The sequence below is a fragment of the Mobula birostris genome, chromosome 5 (assembly GCF_030028105.1).
Source record: "Mobula birostris isolate sMobBir1 chromosome 5, sMobBir1.hap1, whole genome shotgun sequence".
NCBI classification, from domain to species: domain Eukaryota; kingdom Metazoa; phylum Chordata; class Chondrichthyes; order Myliobatiformes; family Myliobatidae; genus Mobula; species Mobula birostris.
Window position 1 is genome coordinate 168,517,678 of NC_092374.1, and position 21,129 is coordinate 168,538,806.

The 21,129-nt window shown below is 43.6% G+C and overlaps 1 long non-coding RNA gene across 3 annotated transcripts in view; it reads left to right on the plus strand.

Annotated features, from left to right (window-relative positions):
- Positions 1-19,495, plus strand: part of LOC140198018 (uncharacterized) — a 34,199-nt gene extending 14,704 nt beyond the window's left edge. For 2 of the 3 annotated variants that reach the window (XR_011886086.1, XR_011886085.1), the window contains exons 2-3: positions 4,811-4,914; positions 16,884-17,100. This is a non-coding gene — a long non-coding RNA (uncharacterized lncRNA). Of the gene's footprint in view, positions 1-4,810; positions 4,915-16,883; positions 17,101-19,037 lie in introns of those variants that run through there. The other variant, XR_011886087.1, reaches the window with a different exon arrangement.
- Positions 19,496-21,129: the final 1,634 nt, after the last annotated feature.

A 21,129-nucleotide genomic window follows, 5' to 3' on the forward strand; every position in this document is an offset into this window, starting at 1 on the left:
TAGAGAATCGCCACCAATTCCTAATGAAGTGGAGCAGCTGGTGTGCCTTCTTTGCGTAGGGCCCAGGATAGAAGTATGAGCCCAAGACACTAGACACTGCAGATGCTGGGATCTCCAGCCATTTTAATTCCCCTCCTGACTCCCAAACTCACCTGTCTGTCCACTGCCAGCATGAGGCCAGATGAAACCTTGAGGAACAGTGCCTCGTCTTTCCCCTGGGTAGTCTACAGCCCAACTGCATGACTGTTGAATTCTCCAATATCAAGTAGCCTGGTCTGCCTTGTCCCTTTTCTCTCTCCTCCTTATCTATCCAGTTCCTCCTATAGACACTCACACCAACCCCACCCTATCGCTCAGTTTTTACCCCCTCCTCTACCTACTCCATCTGTCCATCGTCCACACTTTCTTCCATTTGACCCCTCCCCACCTACCCCCACACTGTTCTCATCTTCCCTTCCCACCTGACTTGGTCCTGCATTCCTTCCTCTCCTGACAGATTCCATCATCTATAAACTTCTGTCCCCTCAAGTTCAAGTTTGTTTATTGTCTTTCAGCCACAGACATGTTGTTACGTACCCCGTTACTGGGTTGTCAAACCAGCAGAAATGGAACCCTTGTTGGAGTCTGTGATTACTAGAAACTAATAAAGTTTTATTAACAAAAATAAGTAATATAGTACACTAACTGCAAGGATATAAATGTAACAGGTTAGCAATGATAGTATACTCATATACACAGAAATAGGGTAATAGGAATCAACCAAGCTCTATCGCAGTCTAGGGGTAAAATGATCGGTCTTAAGGTGAAGCAGAGTTCAGTTCAGTCTAGTGTAGTTCGAAGTAATCACTGTTGTTGTACCGTTGGGGGGGGGGAGGAGAGAGAGAGAGATACAGTTGAGGTATCAGGCAAACCTTTCAATGCTTTCTGATCCCGCTGTGGTCACCGACTGTGACCCCTCCGTTCCGGATGCGACCGTTCTTCCGTGGTGAACCTGGCACCCAGGCAAGGGCGGACACACAACAGGTCCTCACCAGTCGTACCTTTACACCCTGTGAGCCTCTGACCGATTCCCGCGAATCGGTCCTCCAAACTCCCACCAACTTGTGGGGCGCAATGCTCTTTCCAGGGTCTCGTGGCATGTGTGTCGTGTCTTAGCAAACCCGCTATTTTTATACCCCTGATGGGGTATCACCTGTCCATCAAACTTCACACTTCCTATTGTCTCAGCAAGATTGTTAATGAACAGTTCAGGTTCAAAGAAAACTGTCTGTGGCAGACGTCACATAATAAATTATGTGTCTCGCTCTTGTTATCTCTCTCTTCTCTCTTATTAGCATTTTGAATGGCTCTCTGTTGTCTCTCGTTATCTCTCTCATTAACATCATCTGTTCTGCAGCTCTGCTTGCTTCACACATGACAATGTACACTGCTAAATGAAACAATGTTCTTCCTGACCAGGATGCTCAACACAGTACATTAAACTCACACACAACACATAAAATAATATTATCACAAATACATTAACAAATGATAATGTGCATTTATGACTCAGTTAAAAAGTAAAGAATATACTCCCTTCATTGGATGCACATTGGCTGTACGACAACTCTGGCAGGGTCTGCAAGACATTACTTTCTACAAAGCGAAACCCGATAGCATGAATGGCAGTGATGCTTCACTACAAGATGAACTCAACGTCTTCAATGCTCGTTTTGAAAGGGAGAATATAACTACAGCTGTGAAGATCTGTGCTGCACCCAGTGACCCTGTGATCTCTGTCTCGGAGGCCGATGCTAGGCTGTCTTTAAAGAGGGTGAACCTTCGCAGGGCGGAAGGCCCCAGTGGAGTACCTGGTAAGCCTCTGAAAACTTGTGCCAACCAGCACCTATGTCAGCATTCAAGGACATTTTTAACCTCTTGCTTCAAAACGGCAACACTTATACCAGTGCCTAAGAAGAATAATGTGAGCTGCCTTAATGAATTTTGCCCAGTAGTACCCATACCCACAGTGATGAAATGCTTTGAGAGGTTGGTCATGACTAGACTGAACTCCTGCCTCAGCAAGGACCTGGACTCACTACAATTTGCCTTATTGCCACAATAGGTCAATGGCAGATGCAATCTCAATGGCTCTCACATGCCCTTAGACCACCTGGACAATACAAACACCTACGTCAGGATGCTGTTCATCGACTACACCTCAGCATTTAACACCATCATTACCACAATCCTGAATGATAACCTACAGAACCTGGGCCTCTGTACCTCCCTCAACAATTGGATCCTCGACTTCCTAACCCGAAGACCACAATCTGTGCGGATTGGTGATAACATCTCCTCCTTGCTGACGATCAACACTGGCGCACCTCAGGGGTGTGTGCTTAGCCCAGTGCTCTACTCCCTCTACACCCATGATTGTGTGGCTAGGTATGACTCAAATACCATCTATAGCTTTGCTGATGATACAACTATTGTTGGTAGAATCTAGATGGAGACGAGAGGGTCTACAGGAGTGAGATATACCAACTAGTGGCGTTGTAGCATCAACCTTGCACTTAACGTCAGTAAGATGAAAGAGCTGATTGTGGACTTCAGGAAAGGTAAGGTGAAGGAGCACACACCAATCCTCATAGAGGGATCAGAAGTGGAGAGAGTGAGCAGTTTCAAGTTCCTGGGTGTCAAGATCTCTGACGACCTAACATCATCTCAACATATCAATGCAGCTATAAAGAAGGCAATGCAGCGACTATACTTCATTAGGAGTTTGAAGAGATTTGGTATGTCAACAAAAACACTCAAAACCTTCTATAGATGTACAGTAGAGAGCATTCTGACAGGCTGCATCACTGTCTGGTATGAGGGGGCTGCAGCAGAGGGTTGTAAATTTAATCGGCTTCATCTTGCGTACTAGCCTACAGAGTATCCAGGACATCTTCAAGGAGCAGTGTCTCAGAAAGGCAGCATCCATTATTAAGGACCTCCATCACCCAGGGCATGCCCTTTTCTCATTGTAACCATCAGGTAGGAGGTACAGAGGCCTGAAGGCGCACACCCAGGAACAGCTTCTGCCACCCAATTACTAAATGGACATTGAACCTGTTAATGTAAAAAAGTGAACACTACCTCACTTTTTTAATACCGCAAACACGAGGAAATCTGCAGATGCTGGAAATTCAAGCAGCACACATAAAAAATGCTGGTGAATGCAGCAGGCCAGGCAGCATCTATAGGAAGAGGTTCCCTCCCCGCCCCCTCTGCTTTCCACAGGGATCGCTCCCTATGCGACTCCCTTGTCCATTCGTCTCCCCCATCCTTTCCCACCAATCTCCCTCCCAGCACTTATTCTTGTAAGCAGAACAACTGCTACACATGCCCTTACACTTCCTCCCTCACCACCATTCAGGGCCCCAGACAGTCCTTCCAGGTGAGGCGACACTTCACCTGTGAGTCGGCTGGGGTGATATACTGTGTCCGGTGCTCCCGATGCGGCCTTCTATATATTAGCGAGACCCGACGCAGACTGGGAGACCGTTTCACTGAACACCTACACTCTGTCCGCCAGAGAAAGCAGGATCTCCTAGTGGCCACATATTTTAATTCCACGTCCCATTCCCATTCTGATATGTCTATCCACGGCCTCCTCTACTGTAAAGATGAAGCCACACTCAGGTTGGAGGAACAACACCTTATATTCCGTCTGAGTAGTCTCCAACCTGATGGCATGAACATTGACTTCTCTAACTTCCGTTAATGCCCCACCTCCCCTTCGTATCCCATTCCATATTTATTTATTTTATCTCTCTCTCTCTCTCTTCTCCCTCTGTCCCTCTCACTATAACTCCTTGCCCAACCTCTGGGCTCCCCTCCCCCTTTCTTTCTCCCTAGGCCTCCTGTCCCATGATCCTCTCATATCCCTTTTGCCAATCAACTTTCCAGCTCTTGGCTCCACCCCTCCCCCTCCTGTCTTCTCCGATCATTTCAGATCTCCCCCTACCCCTCCCACTTTCAAATCTCTTACTATCTCTTTCAGTTTGTCCTGACGAAGGGTCCTGGCCCGAAACGTCGACTGTACCTCTTCCTATAGATGCTGCCTGGCCTGCTGTGTTCACCAGCAATTTTTGTGTGTGTCACTTTTTTAATACATATTATTTCTGTTTTTGCACGATTTTAAATCTATTTAATGTACATATACTGTAACTGATTTACTCATTTTTTCTTCTATATTATGTATTGCATTGAACTGCTGCTGCTAATTTCACAAATTTCATGACACATGCCGGTGATAATAAACCTGATTCTGATTCTGATTCCTATCAACTTACACCTCCGATTCTACCACTCACCTTGGAGCAATTCACAATGATCAAATAACCTGTTCATCTTTGGGTGGTGGGAGGTAACTGGATCATCCGAGGAGAACCCTCATATTGACAGGGAGGATGTGCAGACGTCACATAGACAGCACCAGAAGTCAAAGCTGAACTTGGGTCACTGGAGCTGTGAGACAGTGGGTCCACTTGCTTTGGTTCAGTAGGTTTAATTTTATTTGTTCATATATGTGTAATAAGATTTGTTTCCTTGCCCTTGATCTTATTTCTAGAAGCGGAAATGTTTTTTAGATCGTACTTGCAAAATGGCAAGATTTAAAGTGTGAGGAGCATTCGATAGCCAGCCAAAGTAGAACTCAGAGTTTGCTGCTGTGTTGGAGGTTAGTAATCTTCAACAGTCACAGGCCAGCATGGACTAGAAGAGCCGAGATGGCCTGTTTCTGTGCTGTAATTGTTATATGGTTATATTGTTATATGAACAGGCACCAGAGCTAATAAAGAAGACACAGGAAACTGCACTTGTGGAAAAAGGAACAACAAGGAAATTACTGGGAAAACTCAATGGGTCAAGTAATATCTGATGGAGGTAAGGAGCTGTCAATGTTTCAGATCAAAACCCAAGCCATCAACAAATTCTTTCTTCCCAGGTGCTGCTGGACTTGCTGAGATTTTCCAGCATATTGTTTGTTGCACAATTCCTAATAATCTGTAAATATTGCTGTTATGAATGTAGTGATGGTGTTCAAAATTAATCGATATTTTAGTGGGAAACAAAAAATACTGGAGACATTTTATAGGTCAGGCAACATTTGTAGCAGGAGAAACAGAGTTAATGTTTCAGGCTGAAAATCCTTCATCAACTCTGAGTTTTCATGAAAGGTTATTGACTTAAAAAGTCAACTCGCTGCGGATGCTGCCTGCGCTGCTGAGGGTATCCACAATTTTTGTGTTATTTCCGAGTTCCAGCATCTGCAGTGTTTTCTAATCCATCAGATGTCTTTATCTGACACACATTTTACTCTTCAGGCAAGGAGCAGTCTAGACATAAGGACAATCTGTTTAATCCATTGCTTCTGCTCTCATTTTCAACACAAACTAAGAAGACCTCCTCTCCAAGAGGCCCCACTGGCTGCTGTCCCTGGCACCACTGTTATATTTTATAACTTCCAAACATTTAATTAATTCAAATAAAGACACAGGGAGTCCAAAAATATGGGTGTAACTTCGTCTTTACTTTAAACAAGGCGTGCACGTATCACGTGGAAGCGTGATGACATAAGAAATTAATGTATTTTTACATAAAACCCACAACAAATTATTTAAATGATTAAGAATGCTTAATCAAACAATATACATACAAGTTTACTCAAATATTATTAAAATATTAAATACACAACAACCACCAAGCTTTTCTTGTCATTTTTCATCTCCTCTTTCTCCTATTCAATTCCAAATCTGGTTCATAATTTCACACCAGATCTCCGGCATACAAAAGCCTCAATGAGTACAGCAAAGAGACAAGCCCTTCAGCCCATCTAGTCCTTGCTGAAACGATTTAGACTACCTACTCCTATCGACCTGCACCCAGACCATAGCTCTCCAGACCCCCGCTAGCCATGTACCTATCCAAACTATCCAAATGTTGAGATCGAGCTCACTTGGATCACTTGTGCTGGCAGCTCATTCCACACCCTCACGACCCTCTGAGAGAAGTTTCCACTCATTCTCCCCTTAAACTTTTCACTTTTCACCCTAAAGCCATTGGCCTCTAGTTGTAGTCCCACCCAACCTCCAAGGAAAAAACCTGCTTGTGTCTACCTTATTTATACTCCTCATAATTTTGTATACTTCAGTCAAATCACTTCTCAGTCTTCCATGTTCTAAAGAGTACAGTCCCAACCAATTCAGTCTTTCCTGATAACTCAGGTCCTCCAGACCCAGCAACATCCTTGTGAATTTTCTCTGTACTCCTTCAACTTTGTTTACATCTTTCCTGTAGATAGGTGACCAAAACTGCACACAGTACTCCAAATAAGGCCTCACCAAAGTATTATACAATTTCAACATAACATCCCACCTTCTGCACCCAAGACACTGATTTATGAAGGCCAATGTGCCAAAAGCTTTCTTTACTACCCTATCTACCTGTGATGCCATTTTCAATGAATCATGTACCTGTATTCCCAGAGCCCTTTGTTCTACCACACTCCTCAGTGCCCGACCACTCACTATGGAAGACCTACCTTGGTTGGTCCTACCGGAGTGCAAAATGTCGCTCTTGTCTGCATTAAATTCCATCTGCCATTTTTCCAGCTGATGCAGATCCCTCTGCAAGCCATGATATCCTTCCTCACTGTTCACTACACCCCCAGTCTTGGTGTCATCTGCAGATTTGCTGATCCATTTAACCACATTACCATCCAGATTATTAATATGGATGACAAACAACAAAGGACCCAACACCAATCCCTGCTGTACTCCACTCATCACAGGCCTCCAGTCAGAGAGACAACCCTCTACGACCACTTACTGGCTTCTCCCACAAAGCCAATATCTAATCCAATTTACTAGATTATCCTGAATACCGAAAGACTTAACATTCTTGACCAGCCTCCCATCAAATGCCTTATTAAAGTCCATGTAGACAACATCCACTGCCATCCCTTCATCTACTTTCCTGGTAACTTCCTCAAAAAACTCTATAAGATTGGTTAGACATGACTTGCCACACATGAAGCCATGCTGACCAACCTTAATCGGTCCATGTCAATCCAAATACTTATATATCCGGTCCGTGAGAATACCTTCCAATAACTTTCCCACAACCGATGTCAGCCCTGGGGACTTATCCGCCCTGATTTGCCTCTGGGTAGCAAACAGCTCCTCCTCTGTAATCTGTACAGGGTCCATGAACTTGATGCCGCTTTGCCTCACTTCTATAGACTTTGTATCCATCGCCTGAGTAAATACAGATGCAAAAAAAAATGCATTTAAGATCTCCCCTGTCTATTTTGGCTCCACACATGGATTACCATTCTGGTTTTCCAGAGGATCAATTTTGTCCCTAGCAATCCTTTTGCCCTTTACATACCTGTAGAATCCCTTAGTATTCTCCTTCACTTTGTCTGCTAAGCCTGCACTGGTATCACTCCCTAACTTTTCCTACGCTACATCAAAGACTACATTGGTGCTGCTTCCTGCACCCATGCGAAGCACGTTGTCTTCGTCTTTGCCCCCAACTTCCACCCCGGCCTCAAATTTATCTGATCCGTTTCCAACACCTCCCAACCCTTTCTCACTCTCTTTGTCTCTCTCTCTGGAGACAGCTTATCTACTAACGTCTATTGTAAACCCACGGACTCTCACAGCTACCTGGACTATACTGTTCCCACCCCGTTACTTGTAAAAACGCCATCCCTTTCTCTCGATTCCTCTGTCTCCACTGCATCTGCTCGCAGGATGAGGCTTTTCGTTTCAGAACTAAAGAGATGTCCTCCTCCTTCAAAGAAAGGGGCTTTCCTTCCTCAACCATCAACACTGCCCTCAACTGCATCTCTTCCATTTTGTGCATGTCTGCCCTCAGACCGTCCTCAACACTGCCCTCAACTGCATCTCTTCCATTTTGTGCATGTCTGCCCTCAGACTGTCCTCCCTCCGCCCCACCAGGGGTAGGGTTCTTCTTGTCCTTACCTACTGTCCCACCAGCCTTTGTGTCCAGCACATAGTTCTCCATAACTTCTGTCATCTCCAGTGGGATCCCACCACCAAGCATATCTTTCCCTCCCTTCCATTTACTGCTCTCTGCAGGGATCGCTCCCTACGAGACTCCCTTGTCTATTCGTCCCTCCCCACTGATCTCCCTCCCGGCACTTATCCTTTCAAGCGGAACAAGAGCTACACCTGCCCCTACACCTCCTTCCTCACTACCACTCAGGGCCCCAAACAGTCCTTCCAGGTGAGGTGACACTTCACCTGTGAGTCTGTTGGGATCATTCCCTGTATCCGGTGCTCCCGGTGTGGTCTCATGTATATCAGGGATATTGATGACCGCTTCGTCAAGCACCTAACATTGTCTGCCAGAAAAAGGCGAGATCTCCCAGTAGCCACCCATTTTAATTCCACACGTCAGTCTATGATCATGACGAGACCACGCTCAGATTGGAAGAGTCATAGAACTAGAAAAATACAGAAACAGAAACATCTGGTCCATGCTGAAACATTTAAGCTACCTACACCCATCGACCTACACCTGGACTCCATACCCCTATCATCCAAGTATATATCCAAACTTCTCTTAAATGCTGAAATCAAGTTTGCATGCACCATCTTCACTGGCAGCTCATTCCATACTATCACAACCCTCTGAGTGAAGTGTTTCCACTCATGTTCCCCTTTAACCTTTTTACCTTTCACCCTTAACCTGTGACCTCTAGTTGTAGTCCCACCCAACCTCAGTGGAAAAAGCCCGCTTTCATTTACCCTATCTATACCCCTTATAATTTTGTATACCTCTCCATTGAAAATCTTCCATTTTTCAAGGAATAAAGTCCTAACCTATTCAATCTTTCCTTATGTCTCAGGTCCTCTAGTCCAATTAACATCCTTGTAAATTTTCTCTGTACTCTTTCAAACCTATTTACATCTTTCCTGTAGGTAGGTGACCAAAGACCCATCTCTTAGATGTAATACTTTGATATACGAAGGCCAAAGTAGCAAAAGGTTTCTTCATTACCCTAACTACCTGTGCCGCGACTTTCAATGAATTATGGACCTAAATTCTCAGATCCCTTTGTTCTGCGCTGCTCGTCAGTGCCCAACCATTCACCATGTAAGACCTACCCTGGCTGGTCTTACATAGAACATAGAACATAGACTAGTACAGCACAGTACAGGCCCTTCGGGCCCTCAAACCCTGCCTCCCATATAACCCCCTGCCTTTAATTCCTCCATATACCCATCTAGTAGTCTCTTAAATTTCACTTGTGTATCTGCCTCCACCACTGTCTCAGGCAGTGCATTCCACGCACCAACCACTCTCTGAGTTAAAATCCTTCCTCTAATATCCCCCTTGAACTTCCCACCCCTTACCTTAAAGCCATGTCCATTGAGCAATGGTGCCCAGGGGAAGAGGCACTGGCTATCCACTCTATCTATTCCTGTTAATATCTTGTACACCTCTATAATGTCTCCTCTCATCCTCCTTCTCTCCAAAGAGTAATAAGACCATAAGACCGTAAGACAAAGGAGCAGAGGTCGGGCACTCGGCCCATCGAGTCTGCTCCGCCATTGTATCATGAGCTGATCCATTCTCCCATTTAGTCTCACTCCCCCGCCTTCTCACCATAACCTTTGATGCCCTGGCTACTCAGATACCTATCAATCTCTGCCTTAAATACACCCAGTGACTTGGCCTCCACTGCCGCCTGTGGCAACAAATTCCATAGATTCACCACCCTCTGGCTAAAAAAATTTCTTCGCATCTCTGTTCTGAATGGGCGCCCTTCAATCCTTAAGTCATGCCCTCTCGTACTAGACTCCCCCATCATGGGAAACAATTTTGCCACATCCACTCTGTCCATGCCTTTCAATACTCGAAATGTTTCTATGAGGTCTCCCCTCATTCTTCTAAACTCCAAGGAATACAGTCCAAGAGCGGACAAACGTTCCTCATATGTTAACCCTCTCATTCCCAGAATCATTCTAGTGAATCTTCTCTGTACCCTCTCCAACGTCAGCGCATCCTTTCTTAAATAAGGAGACCAAAACTGCCCACAGTACTCCAAGTGAGGTCTCACCAGCACCTTATAGAGCCTCAACATCACATCCCTGCTCCTATACTCTATTCCTCTAGAAATGACTGCCAACATTGCATTCGCCTTCTTCACCACCCACTCAACCTGGAGGTTAACCTTAAGGGTATCCTGTACGAGGACTCCCAAGTCCTGTTGCATCTCAGAACTTTGAATTCTCTCCCCATTTAAATAATAGACTGCCTGTTTATTTCTTCTGCCAAAGTGCATAACCATACATTTTCCAACATTGCATTTCATTTGCCACTTCTTTGCCCATTCTTCCAATCTATCCAAGTCTCTCTGCAGACCCTCCGTTTCCTCAGCACTACCAGCCCCTCCACCTATCTTCGTATCGTCAGCAAACTTAGTCACAAAGCCATCTATTCCATAATCCAAATCGTTGATGTACAACGTAAAAAGAAGCGGCCCCAACACAGACCCCTGTGGAACACCACTGGTAACCGGCAGCCAACCAGAATAGGATCCCTTTATTCCCACTCTCTGTTTCCTGCCAATCAGCTAACACTCTATCCACGTATGTAACTTTCCTGTAATTCCATGGGCTCTTATCTTGTTTAGTAGCCTCATGTGTGGCACCTTGTCAAAGGCCTTCTGAAAATCCAAATATACAACATCCACTGCATCTCCCTTGTCTAGCCTACTTGTAATTTCCTCAAAAAATTGTAATAGGTTTGTCAGGCAGGATTTTCCTTTAAAGAATCCATGCTGAGTTCTGCCTACCTTGTCATATGCCTCCAGGTACTCTGTAACCTCATCCTTGACAATTGACTCCAACAACTTCCCAACCACCGATTGCTAACAGGTCTATAATTTCCTTTTTGCTTCCTTGCCCCCTTCTTAAATAGTGGAGTGACATTTGTAATCTTCCAGTCCTCCGGAACCATGCCAGAATCTATCGACTTTTGAAAGATCATCACTAATGCCTCCGCAATCTCCACAGCTATTTCCTTCAGAACACGCGGGTGCATTCCATCTGGTCCAGGAGATTTATCTACCCTTAGACTATTCAGCTTCCTGAGTACTTTCTCTGCCATAATTGTGACTGCGCACTCTTCTCTTCCCTGCCACCCCTAAGTGTCCGGTATACTGCTGATGTCTTCCTCAGTGAAGACTGATGCAAAATACTCATTCAGTTCCTCCGTCATCTTATCTCCCATTACAATTTCTCCAGCATCATTTTCTATCGGTGCTATATCTACTCTCACCTGTCTTTTACTCTTTATATACTTGAAAAAGCTTTTAGTATCCGCTTTGATATTATTTGCTAGCTTCCTGTCATAGTTAATCTTTTCCCTCTTAATAACCTTCTTAGTTTCTTTTTGTAAGCTTTTAAAAACTTCCCAATCCTCTGTCTTCCCACCCACTAATTTTTGTTTCCTTGTATGCCCTCTCTTTTGCTTTAACTTTGGCTTTGACTTCTCTTGTCAGCCACGGTTGCATCTTTTTTCCATTCGAAAATTTCTTCTTTTTTGGAATATACCTGTCTTGCACCTTCCTCACTTCTCGCATAAACTCCAGCCACTGCTTCTCTGCCGTCCTTCCCGCCAGTGTCCCTTTCCAGTCAACTTTGGCCAATTCCTCTCTCATGCAACTATAATTTCCTTTATTCCACTGAAATACCGACACATCAGATTTTGGCTTCTCTTTCTCAAATTTCACAGTGAACTCATCATGTTATGATCACTGCCTCCTAAGGGCTCAATCTCTCTAATCACCTCTGGTTCATTACACAATACCCAATCCAGTACAGCCGATCCCCTAGTAGGCTCAATAACAAGCTGCTCTAAAAAGCCATCTCGCAGACATTCTACAAATTCTCTCTCTCGAGATCCAGTGACGACCTGATTTTCTCAATCCACTCGCATGTTAAAATCCCCCACAATTATCATAACACTGCCCTTCTGACAAGCCTTTTCCATTTCCTGTTGTAATTTGTAGTCCACATCTCTGCAGCTGTTTGGAGGCCTATATATAACTGCCATCAGGGTCCTTTTACCCCTGCTATTCCTTAGCTCAACCCATAAAGATTCTGCACCTTCCGATCCTATATCACCTCCTTCTAATGATTTAAGATCATTTCTTACTAATAAAGCCACGCCTCCCCCTCTGCCTACCTTCCTATTCTTCCGATACACCGTGTATCCTTGGACGTTCAGCTCCCAGAGACATACATCCTTTAGCCACGTCTCAGTGATGGCCACAATATCATAACTGAGAATCTGTAGCTGTACGACAAGATCATCCACCTTATTCCTTATGCTGCGTGCATTTAAGTATAACACCTTAAGACCACAGTAAATAACAGAGTAAAGCCCTAGCTCCCTTAATCTCTGATCATAACCCATACTCTGTAAACCAGGCAGCATCCTGGTAGATCTCCTCTGTTACTGAAATCCAACACCTTGCCCTTGTCTGCATTTAATTCCATCTGCCATTTTTCAGCCCATTTTTACAGCTGGTCCAGATCCCACTGCAAGTACTGACAGTCTTCCTGACTGTACACTGCACCCCCAATCTTAGTGTCCTCCACAAACTTGCTGAGCCAGTTAATCGCATTATCATCCAGATCATTGATACAGATGATAAAGAATAGCAGACCTTACAATGATCCTTGCAACATTCCACCACTCAAAGGCCTCCAGTCAAAGAGGCAATAATCTACTACCACTCTCTGACTGCTCCCAAAAGCCAATGTCTACTCCAGTTTACGACCTTATAATAAATGCCGAGCAACTAACCTTCTTGACCAACCTCCCATGCAGGACCCAATCAAATGCCTTGCTGAAGTCCATGTAGGCAATATCTACAGCATTGCCTTCATCATCTTTCCTGGCAACTTCCTCAAAATACTCCATAAGATTGGTAAGGAATGACTTACCATGCACAAAGTCATGCTGACTACTCCTAATCAGTCTAAGTCTATCCAAATACTTATATATCCAATCCCTTATAATACATTCCTAACATTCCCACTGCTGATGCCAGGCTCTGTCTGTAGTTTCCTGGCTTATTCTTAGAGCCTGTCTTAAACAACAGAACAACATTAGCTATCCTCCAATCCTCCGGTACTTCACCTGTCACTAAGGATGATCTAAATATCTCCGTTAGGGCCCCTGCAATTTCTGCACTTGCCTCCCCAAGGGAACACCTTGTCAAGCCCTGGAGATTTATCCACCTCAATTAGCCTCAAGACAGCAAACACCTCCTCCCTTGTCTGTAATCTGTGTAGGGCCCATGACCTTGCTTCTGCTTTGCCTCACTTCTACAGACTCTGCATCCATCTCCCAAATAAATACAAATGCATAAATCCCTCTAAGGTCTCCCCCACATTTTCTGGCTCCATGCATAGATAATCATTCTGATCTTCCAGAGGGCCAATTTTGTCCCTTGCTATCCTTTTGCTCTTAACATATCTGTAGAATCCCTTAGGACTCTTCTCAGGGAGTCTCAGTCAATATATGGAAAAGTAAAATCACCTAGTAAAACAATCTTTCTTACAGTTCCACCCATAGAGCCTCACTAGGCGAGTTCTCCAGTCTGTCCTGAGGGAGAAATGCCATGACATTTTCCCAGACTAGTAACACCGCCCTTTAACCCCTCCTGTTCTGTCGCAACTAAATCAGCAGAATCTCTGTCCTGCCCCTTCTGCAACCAAGTATTGCTAATGTGTACAATATCATAATTCCACATGTTGTCCCATGCCCTGAACTCACCTGACTTTTCTGCAATACTTCTTGCATTGAAATATACGTAGCTCAGAATATTAGTTACGACCATGCTCAACATTTTGATTACTGATTTTGTCTGAGGTCTTAACAACATGTTTCTACAATCACTCCACTATCTGTTCTGGCACTCTGGTTCCCATCCTCTTGCAACTCTACTTTAAACACTGCTCCCCCCCCCCCCCCCCGGCACCCATGCAGTACTAGCAAACCTTCCCAGGATATTAGTCCCCCTCCAGTTTAGTCCATCTTTTCTAGAAGAGAGCCCAATGATCCAAAAATCTGTAGCCCTCCGTCCTACACTAACTTCTTAGCCATGTTTTAAACTGTATGATCTTCCTATTTGTGGCCTCATTAGCATGTGGTACTGGTAGCAATCCTGAAGTCATAACCCTGGAGGTCCTGCCCTTTAACTTACCCCCCAACTCCCTGAACTCAGTTTGCAGAACCTCATCCTCTTCCTATCTATGTCATTGGTACCTATATGGCCCATAACTCTGTCCAAGTCCTTCTGCAGACTCCCTGCTTCCTCAACACTACCTGCCCCTCCACTTAGGGGCAGGGAAAGAATGGCAAGGTGAAGGAACCATGGTTGACAGGAGTTGTGGAAAAGCTAGTCAAGAGGAAGGAAGAGGCTTATTTAAGGTTGAGGAAGCAAGGATCAGACACAGTTCTCGAGAACTACAAGATAGTTTGGAAGGAGCTGAAGAATGGACTTAGGAGAGCTAGAAGGGAGCATGAGAAGGCCTTGGTAAGTAGGATTAAGGAAAATCCTAATGCATTCTACATGTATGTGAAGAACAGGAGGATGTTTAGGGTGAGGATAAGATTGATCAGGGATAGATGAGAAAACATTTGCCTGTAGTCAAATGTTTGATATTTGTGAGGAAGTGTAAACTAAGCTGCTATGCTTGAAGATGATGAAGTTAAGAAAGAGAATATGCTGGAACTTTTGAAAAACACTGGGATCAATAAGACTTCAGAGCCAGAAGAGATATACTCCAGGTTAGTACAGGAAGCAGGGGAAGAGATTGCTGTACCTTGGTGATGCTCTTTGCATCCTCACTGGCCACAGGAGTGGAACTAGAGAGTACCAAATGTTACTCCTTTGTTCAAGAAAGGGAATGAGGACAACCCTGGAAATTATAAACCAGTGAGTCTTACTTCAATGGTGAGCAAATTAATGGAGAGAATTCATAGGGATAGAATTTATAAATATTTGGAGAAGCATAATCTGATTAGGAATAATCAGCATGTCTTTCTGAGGGGCTGGTCATGCCTTACAAACCTGATTGAATTTTATGATGTGGCAAAGTTCCAGGCGATCAGCAGTTTCTGAGATACTCAAACCACCCCATCTGGCACCAGCAATCATTCCACGGTCAAAGTCACTTAGATCACATTTCTTCCCCATTCTGATTTTTTGGTCTGAACAACAACTGAACTATCCAAGCAGAACGTCCTAGTGGCCAAACATTTTAATTCTGATTCCCATTCCCATTCCAACATGTCAGTCCATGGCCTCCTATAGTGCCAAGATGAAGTCACCTCAGGGTGGAGGAGCAACACTTCATATTCCATCTGGGTAAACTCGAACCAATAGCATGAATATTGATTTCTCCTTCCAGTAAACTAATTTCTTTCCCACCGCTCCCTCTATTCCCCACTCTGACCTCTTACCTTACTCAGCTGTCTATCACCTCCCCGTAGATCCCCCCCTCGTCCTCTTGCTCATATGGTCCACTCTCCTCTCCTATCAAATTCCTTCCTCCCAACTCTCTACTTTTCCTACCCACCAGGCAACACCTATCACCTTTTAGCTATTCTCCTTGCCTTCCCCTCCATCTTTTAAATCTGGCATCTTCCCCCCTCCTTCTCAGTCCCAAAGAAGGGTCTTGGCCCAAAATGTCCACTGTTTATTCATTTCCATAGATGCTGGCTGAGCAGCTGAGATCCTCCAGCATTTTGTGTGTGTAACTGAACCTTTTGACCATGTCTGCATACTTTAGTGTATCCAGTTACTGCCACATGATTGGCTGATTAGATACTTGCATTATCACGCAGGTATTCCTAATTAAAGTGGCACTGAGTGTATATTGATAATGTAACTGCTGCAACTACTTCTTCTGGCAGCTCGTTCCATACACTGACCACCAGCTGGGTGAAAAGGTTGTCCCCCGGGTTCCTAATACGTCTCTCTCACCTTAAACGTAAGCCCTCTAGTTCCTGATTCCCCAACTCTGGAAAGAGGACCAGGCACATTCACGCTACCTATACCCCTCATAATTTTATCCACCTCAATCTCCTACTCTCCAGTGAAATAAGTCTGAAACTGTTCAACCTCTCTCCATAATGCAAAAACAAAAAAAGAGTATTCTGGAATTTAGAAGGATGAGGGGGGATCTCACTGAAACCTTTTGACTTGGAAATTTTCCTGTTTCCATTTCCTGTCTTGTGCTTTTCGCTGAGTTGCTTAGAGTGTTCTTTTGTCTTCATGGTGTGGTTTTTGCCAGAATACTGACTTACCAGCAGTTGAACCTTCTAGATACAGGTGTATTTTTACTATAATCTATTGAAACACTTTGACTGTACACAGTGATCTCCATTTAACTAATTATGTGACTTCTAAAGCCAACTGGCTGCACCAGTGATGATTAGGTGTGTCATATTAAAGGAGTTGAATACTTGTGCAATTATTTTGTATTTTATATTTGTAATTAATCTAGATCACTTTGTAGAGATCTGTTTTCACTTTGACACTTTTTCTGTTGATCAGTGTCAAGTAAAGCCAAATTAAATCCACTGTGATTCAATGTTGTAAAGCAATAAAACATGAAAACTTCTGTAATGCCCTGGGAAAGGTTTCACTGCTAATGTAATGGTTTGTCTGTATCAGCAGTGTTTGGGTTATGACTAGAGATAATGGGGGCTTTTGAATGTGCGGCATCCAATGAGGGGAAAGTTATTCTCTCGTGTGTGCCCAAGAGCAAGGTATTTGCAGGCTTTTTGTTCGACAGAAGATGGAGAGAGAAGATGCCAGAACGGCAAGGTCATAGACTGCAGGACTGAGTGGACGTGGAATGGGGTCCGGAGTCGACGATGCCCAGGGGAAATCGATGGAGAATGAACGGAGGGGGAAATCGTGAGATTCAATGTACACATTAGACTATTTCATTAAAATGGGTTCTTTTCTTTTTGATTCCTTTACTAAGCCTCTAGTCAAATTAAGAATTATAAAGCTAAATCGTTTAATTGCATATGGTGTACTGTTTGTTATTTTGTGGCACTGATTTGTAATGGGGAAAACATCACGCAGCATCGACACAAACGAAATTTCACAAGTTTGGCACGCAGGAAAGTGTCTTCCCCTAGACCAGCTCCGCCCACCAAACCTGAGGGTTACATTTCCAAGGGGGAGGGTGAATACTTTTTAAGGGCACTGCATGTTGGACTTCTGAATTTATAACAATATTATGAGAGCTTGTTTGTTTTCGTAATACACACACACAGAGACAGAAAGGTAGCATAAAAAGGCCAGAAATATCATGAAGGATCCCACCCACCCATGGACTGTATGTCCCATTCCCAACAGGGATAAAGCTGTGCAGCATCCACGCTAGGACCACTAGACTCAAAAACAGTTAAATCCCCCAAGCCAACCCCATTCTTGTTGTTCTGGAGAATGACAATAAACAAACTGGAATCTATTTATTCATTTATTGAGATACAGAGCGGGATAGGCCCTTCGAGCCACACCACCCAGCAGTCCTGATTTAATCCCAGACTAACCACGAGATAACTTACAACGACCAATTAGCCTTTGGACTGTGGGTAGAAACTGGAGCACCCAGAGGGAACCCACACGGTCAGGGTGAGAACATCCTTACAGGCAGTGGCAGGGACTGAACCCAGGTCACTGGTACTGTAAAGCTTTGTGTTGACCACTACACGACTGTGCCACACCTACGTTTGGGGGTCCTTAAGCCCTTAGGCAGCATCGGTGGGAGGAAAGGAAATGATGACACTTCAGACCGAAACCCTGCATCAGGACTTTTGTTCTTGCGTCTCAATTCTAGGTAGCACATGGCTTGGATAAATTCTTGTTCAGTTCTGATTCAGCAGTGTTCCTTTGTCACAAATTATTGCACCAGCTGGATATTTCTTTTCTATTTCCTGTATCTCTGAGTGAGGCAGCCAATTTTATTTGGAGATACAGCTCCTTCTGGCCCAAACGAGCCCACGCTGTCCAATGTGACCAATTAATGTGACCTACGACCTCAAACATCTGTGGGATGTGGAGCTGAAAACTTTGAACACTGAACTTTTAAAGAAAAAAAATGTGGCATTTTACAGAATGATTAGATCAGCTACTATATCCTAATTCTCTAATCAAGTGACATTCTTGATTAAAGTCATATATTAAAGTCATACTTGGTAACACAATCCAGGGCATTTCTTTAACCACTATTATGAGTAATATTTAAGAGTAGCTCTATCTCTATTAGGTCTGCTTACTCACAAGGCATCATCTTTAAACAGTAGAGATGACTAAAACACCAGAAATTCTGCAGACACTGGAAATCCAAAGCAACACGCACAGAATGCTAGAGGAACTCAGCAGGCAAAGCAGTTTAATGAATAAACAGTTGACATTTCAGGCTGAGACCCTTCCTCGGCTAGAAAGGAAGGGGGAAGACGCTGGAGTAAAAAGGTGGGGGGGGGAGGATAGTGATAGTTGAAACCAGGTGGGTGGGAAAGGTCAAGGGCTGAAGAACGAATCTGACAGGAAAGAAGAGTGAACCAGAGGAGAAAAGGAAGGAGGAGGGACCCACGGGGAGGCGACAGGCAGGCGAGAAGAGGTAAGAGGCCAGAGGCCAGAGTGGGGGATTAAAGAAGAGCGAAGAGGAAGGGAATTTTTTAAAAACAGGAAGCATGAATTGATATTCATGCCATCAGGATGGAGGCTACCCAGGCAGAATATAAGGTGTTGCTCCTCCACCCTGAGGGTGGCCTCATTGTGGCACCAGAGAAGGCCATGGATCGACATGTCGGAACGGGAATGGGAATCGTTACCGAAATGTTTGGTCATCAGGAAGCTCGGCTTTTGGCGGATGGAGTGGAGGTGCTCAATGAAGTGTTCCCTCAATTAGTAAATGACTGATCTATTACAGGTTAAAGAGGTACACAGAAAATGCTGGAGGAACTCAGCAAGCCAGACAGCATCTATGGAAAACGATGAACAGCCGACATATCAGGCCAAGACTCTTCTTACTCTAGGTTAAAGGAGGTTATCTTTCTTTTCTTTGGATGCGGTACGGCACACCTCAGAACCTGGACAATCTGATGGCCTTCATCATGAAGAATGCAAGCTACATCATGACCCCGAACAGAGATCAGAGAAGAATCATTTCCACAAGTCTCTTCAAAAATTAACGCTTTTGACAACAGATGAGTGTGAGACGTGCATGCTTTTTAAACAAGCTCGGCACATTAAATAACGTTGGAGGCCTATAAGATATGTACTTAATACATCTACATAAACATGCGCTTGCATGTGTTGTGTCATTGGGTGTGTGTGTGTAATATGTGTGTCCTTGTGCAGGCAAATAATGGGGGTTGACAGAAACGAGATACTGACCCATGGTACTAGCTGACATGGACTTTGCTGGATCTCATTAGTAAAGTGCTAAATGCATCATGATGCAATGTAAAACAGTTGTGCACTTTTCACTGTTTTCCCACCAGACCTAACGAGATGATGAACTTTCAACACACGACTCTCTCCAAAAGGCTTTTCATATGGGATGCCGATGTCAAAGCAGAGTTTATTGTAATGCACGTGCATCACGTGCACAAAGCGTCAATTATCAGTCGGGAACTTGATTTCATCTGACAGAAACTCTCAAGCTCGCCTAAGAGTCAAGGGAACTGCTGGAATAAATGGAGTTCACCTTTTAGTGGTATTAGGAGAAAGGAGAAATCAATGATTTATTTAACTTCTTTATTGGAGATCAAAGTAATCAAAATTCAGTTTTGACAATTCTAGGGAGTAGAACAAAACAAGAGTGTGCACCCGAGTTTTTCAAAAGCTCATGATATCGAAATTACCCTAAAGTTCATATTAACAGTACCAGAGACCAACTCTCAAGTAATAGCTACAATCACCAATATTTTGTTCATTATCTATGAACTTTCATATCACCCTTACATTCAATTTAGCAGGGATTTAATTGGCAAATAAATACTAATTGATTTATAAGCTTATTCCTCATGTGTATTCATGTTGAGGTTTAACACAGGAAATAGGAAGTACTATATTACATAGAACCTTACTGCAAAGCGAGCACTTGTCCCATTGTGCCTATGCCATCTCCTTCAAAGTGCTTCCACGCCCCATTCTTTCTCCCCAGATCCGCAGCTAACCATGCTGAAGTATTATACAACTTCCCTCTCAATTACTGTTGAATTTATTCCCTTTCCTCAGCAAGTGCAATCCTGATCAAAGTAACTCACAGGATATCATGATGCAAACTAACCAATTCTAACAGCATTTAGGTAATTGTTCCGTAACTGTAATACTTAATGTTTCTGTTATTTCTTATAATGAATTTAGGGTATTAACTCTGCTTTGCATTAGTTTGGGATTATTATGTGTTGTAATTATCATATTCATTTAAAATTTAAATCCCTGGGACTGAAAAATATTCCTTCTCCAGAAACAGCCGAAGTTATTTACATGAGTTACTTACTTCTGATACAGACTTGGCGATAGCCAGAGAACTGTGTTCACTTCTGGTCACCACACCTTTAAGCAATTGAAGGCTCTTGGGAAGCTGCAGAGATTTACTAGAATGATTCCAGGAATGAGAGGTTTTAGTTACAGAGATAGAACATCTGGAAATATTCCCCTTGGAGCTATGGTTCAAGTTTATCATTCTTGTACTCAACAAGATATAAAAGCCAGCGAAAATTAGATTTTTGCAGCAACAGCACAATACATTACAAAGATAAACACAAGTTAACATTAACGTAAATGAATAACAAATCAGACATACCATACACATACATGCAAAATAAATGACACTGGTGCAAAACAGAGAGAGGAAATACAGTGGCATGCAAAAGATTTGGGCACCCCGGTCAAAATTTCTGTTACTGTGAATAGCTAAGCAAGTAAACGATGAACTGATTTCCAAAAAGCATAAAGTTAAAGATGACACATTTCTTTAATATTTTAAGCAAGAAAACTTTTTTACTTCCACG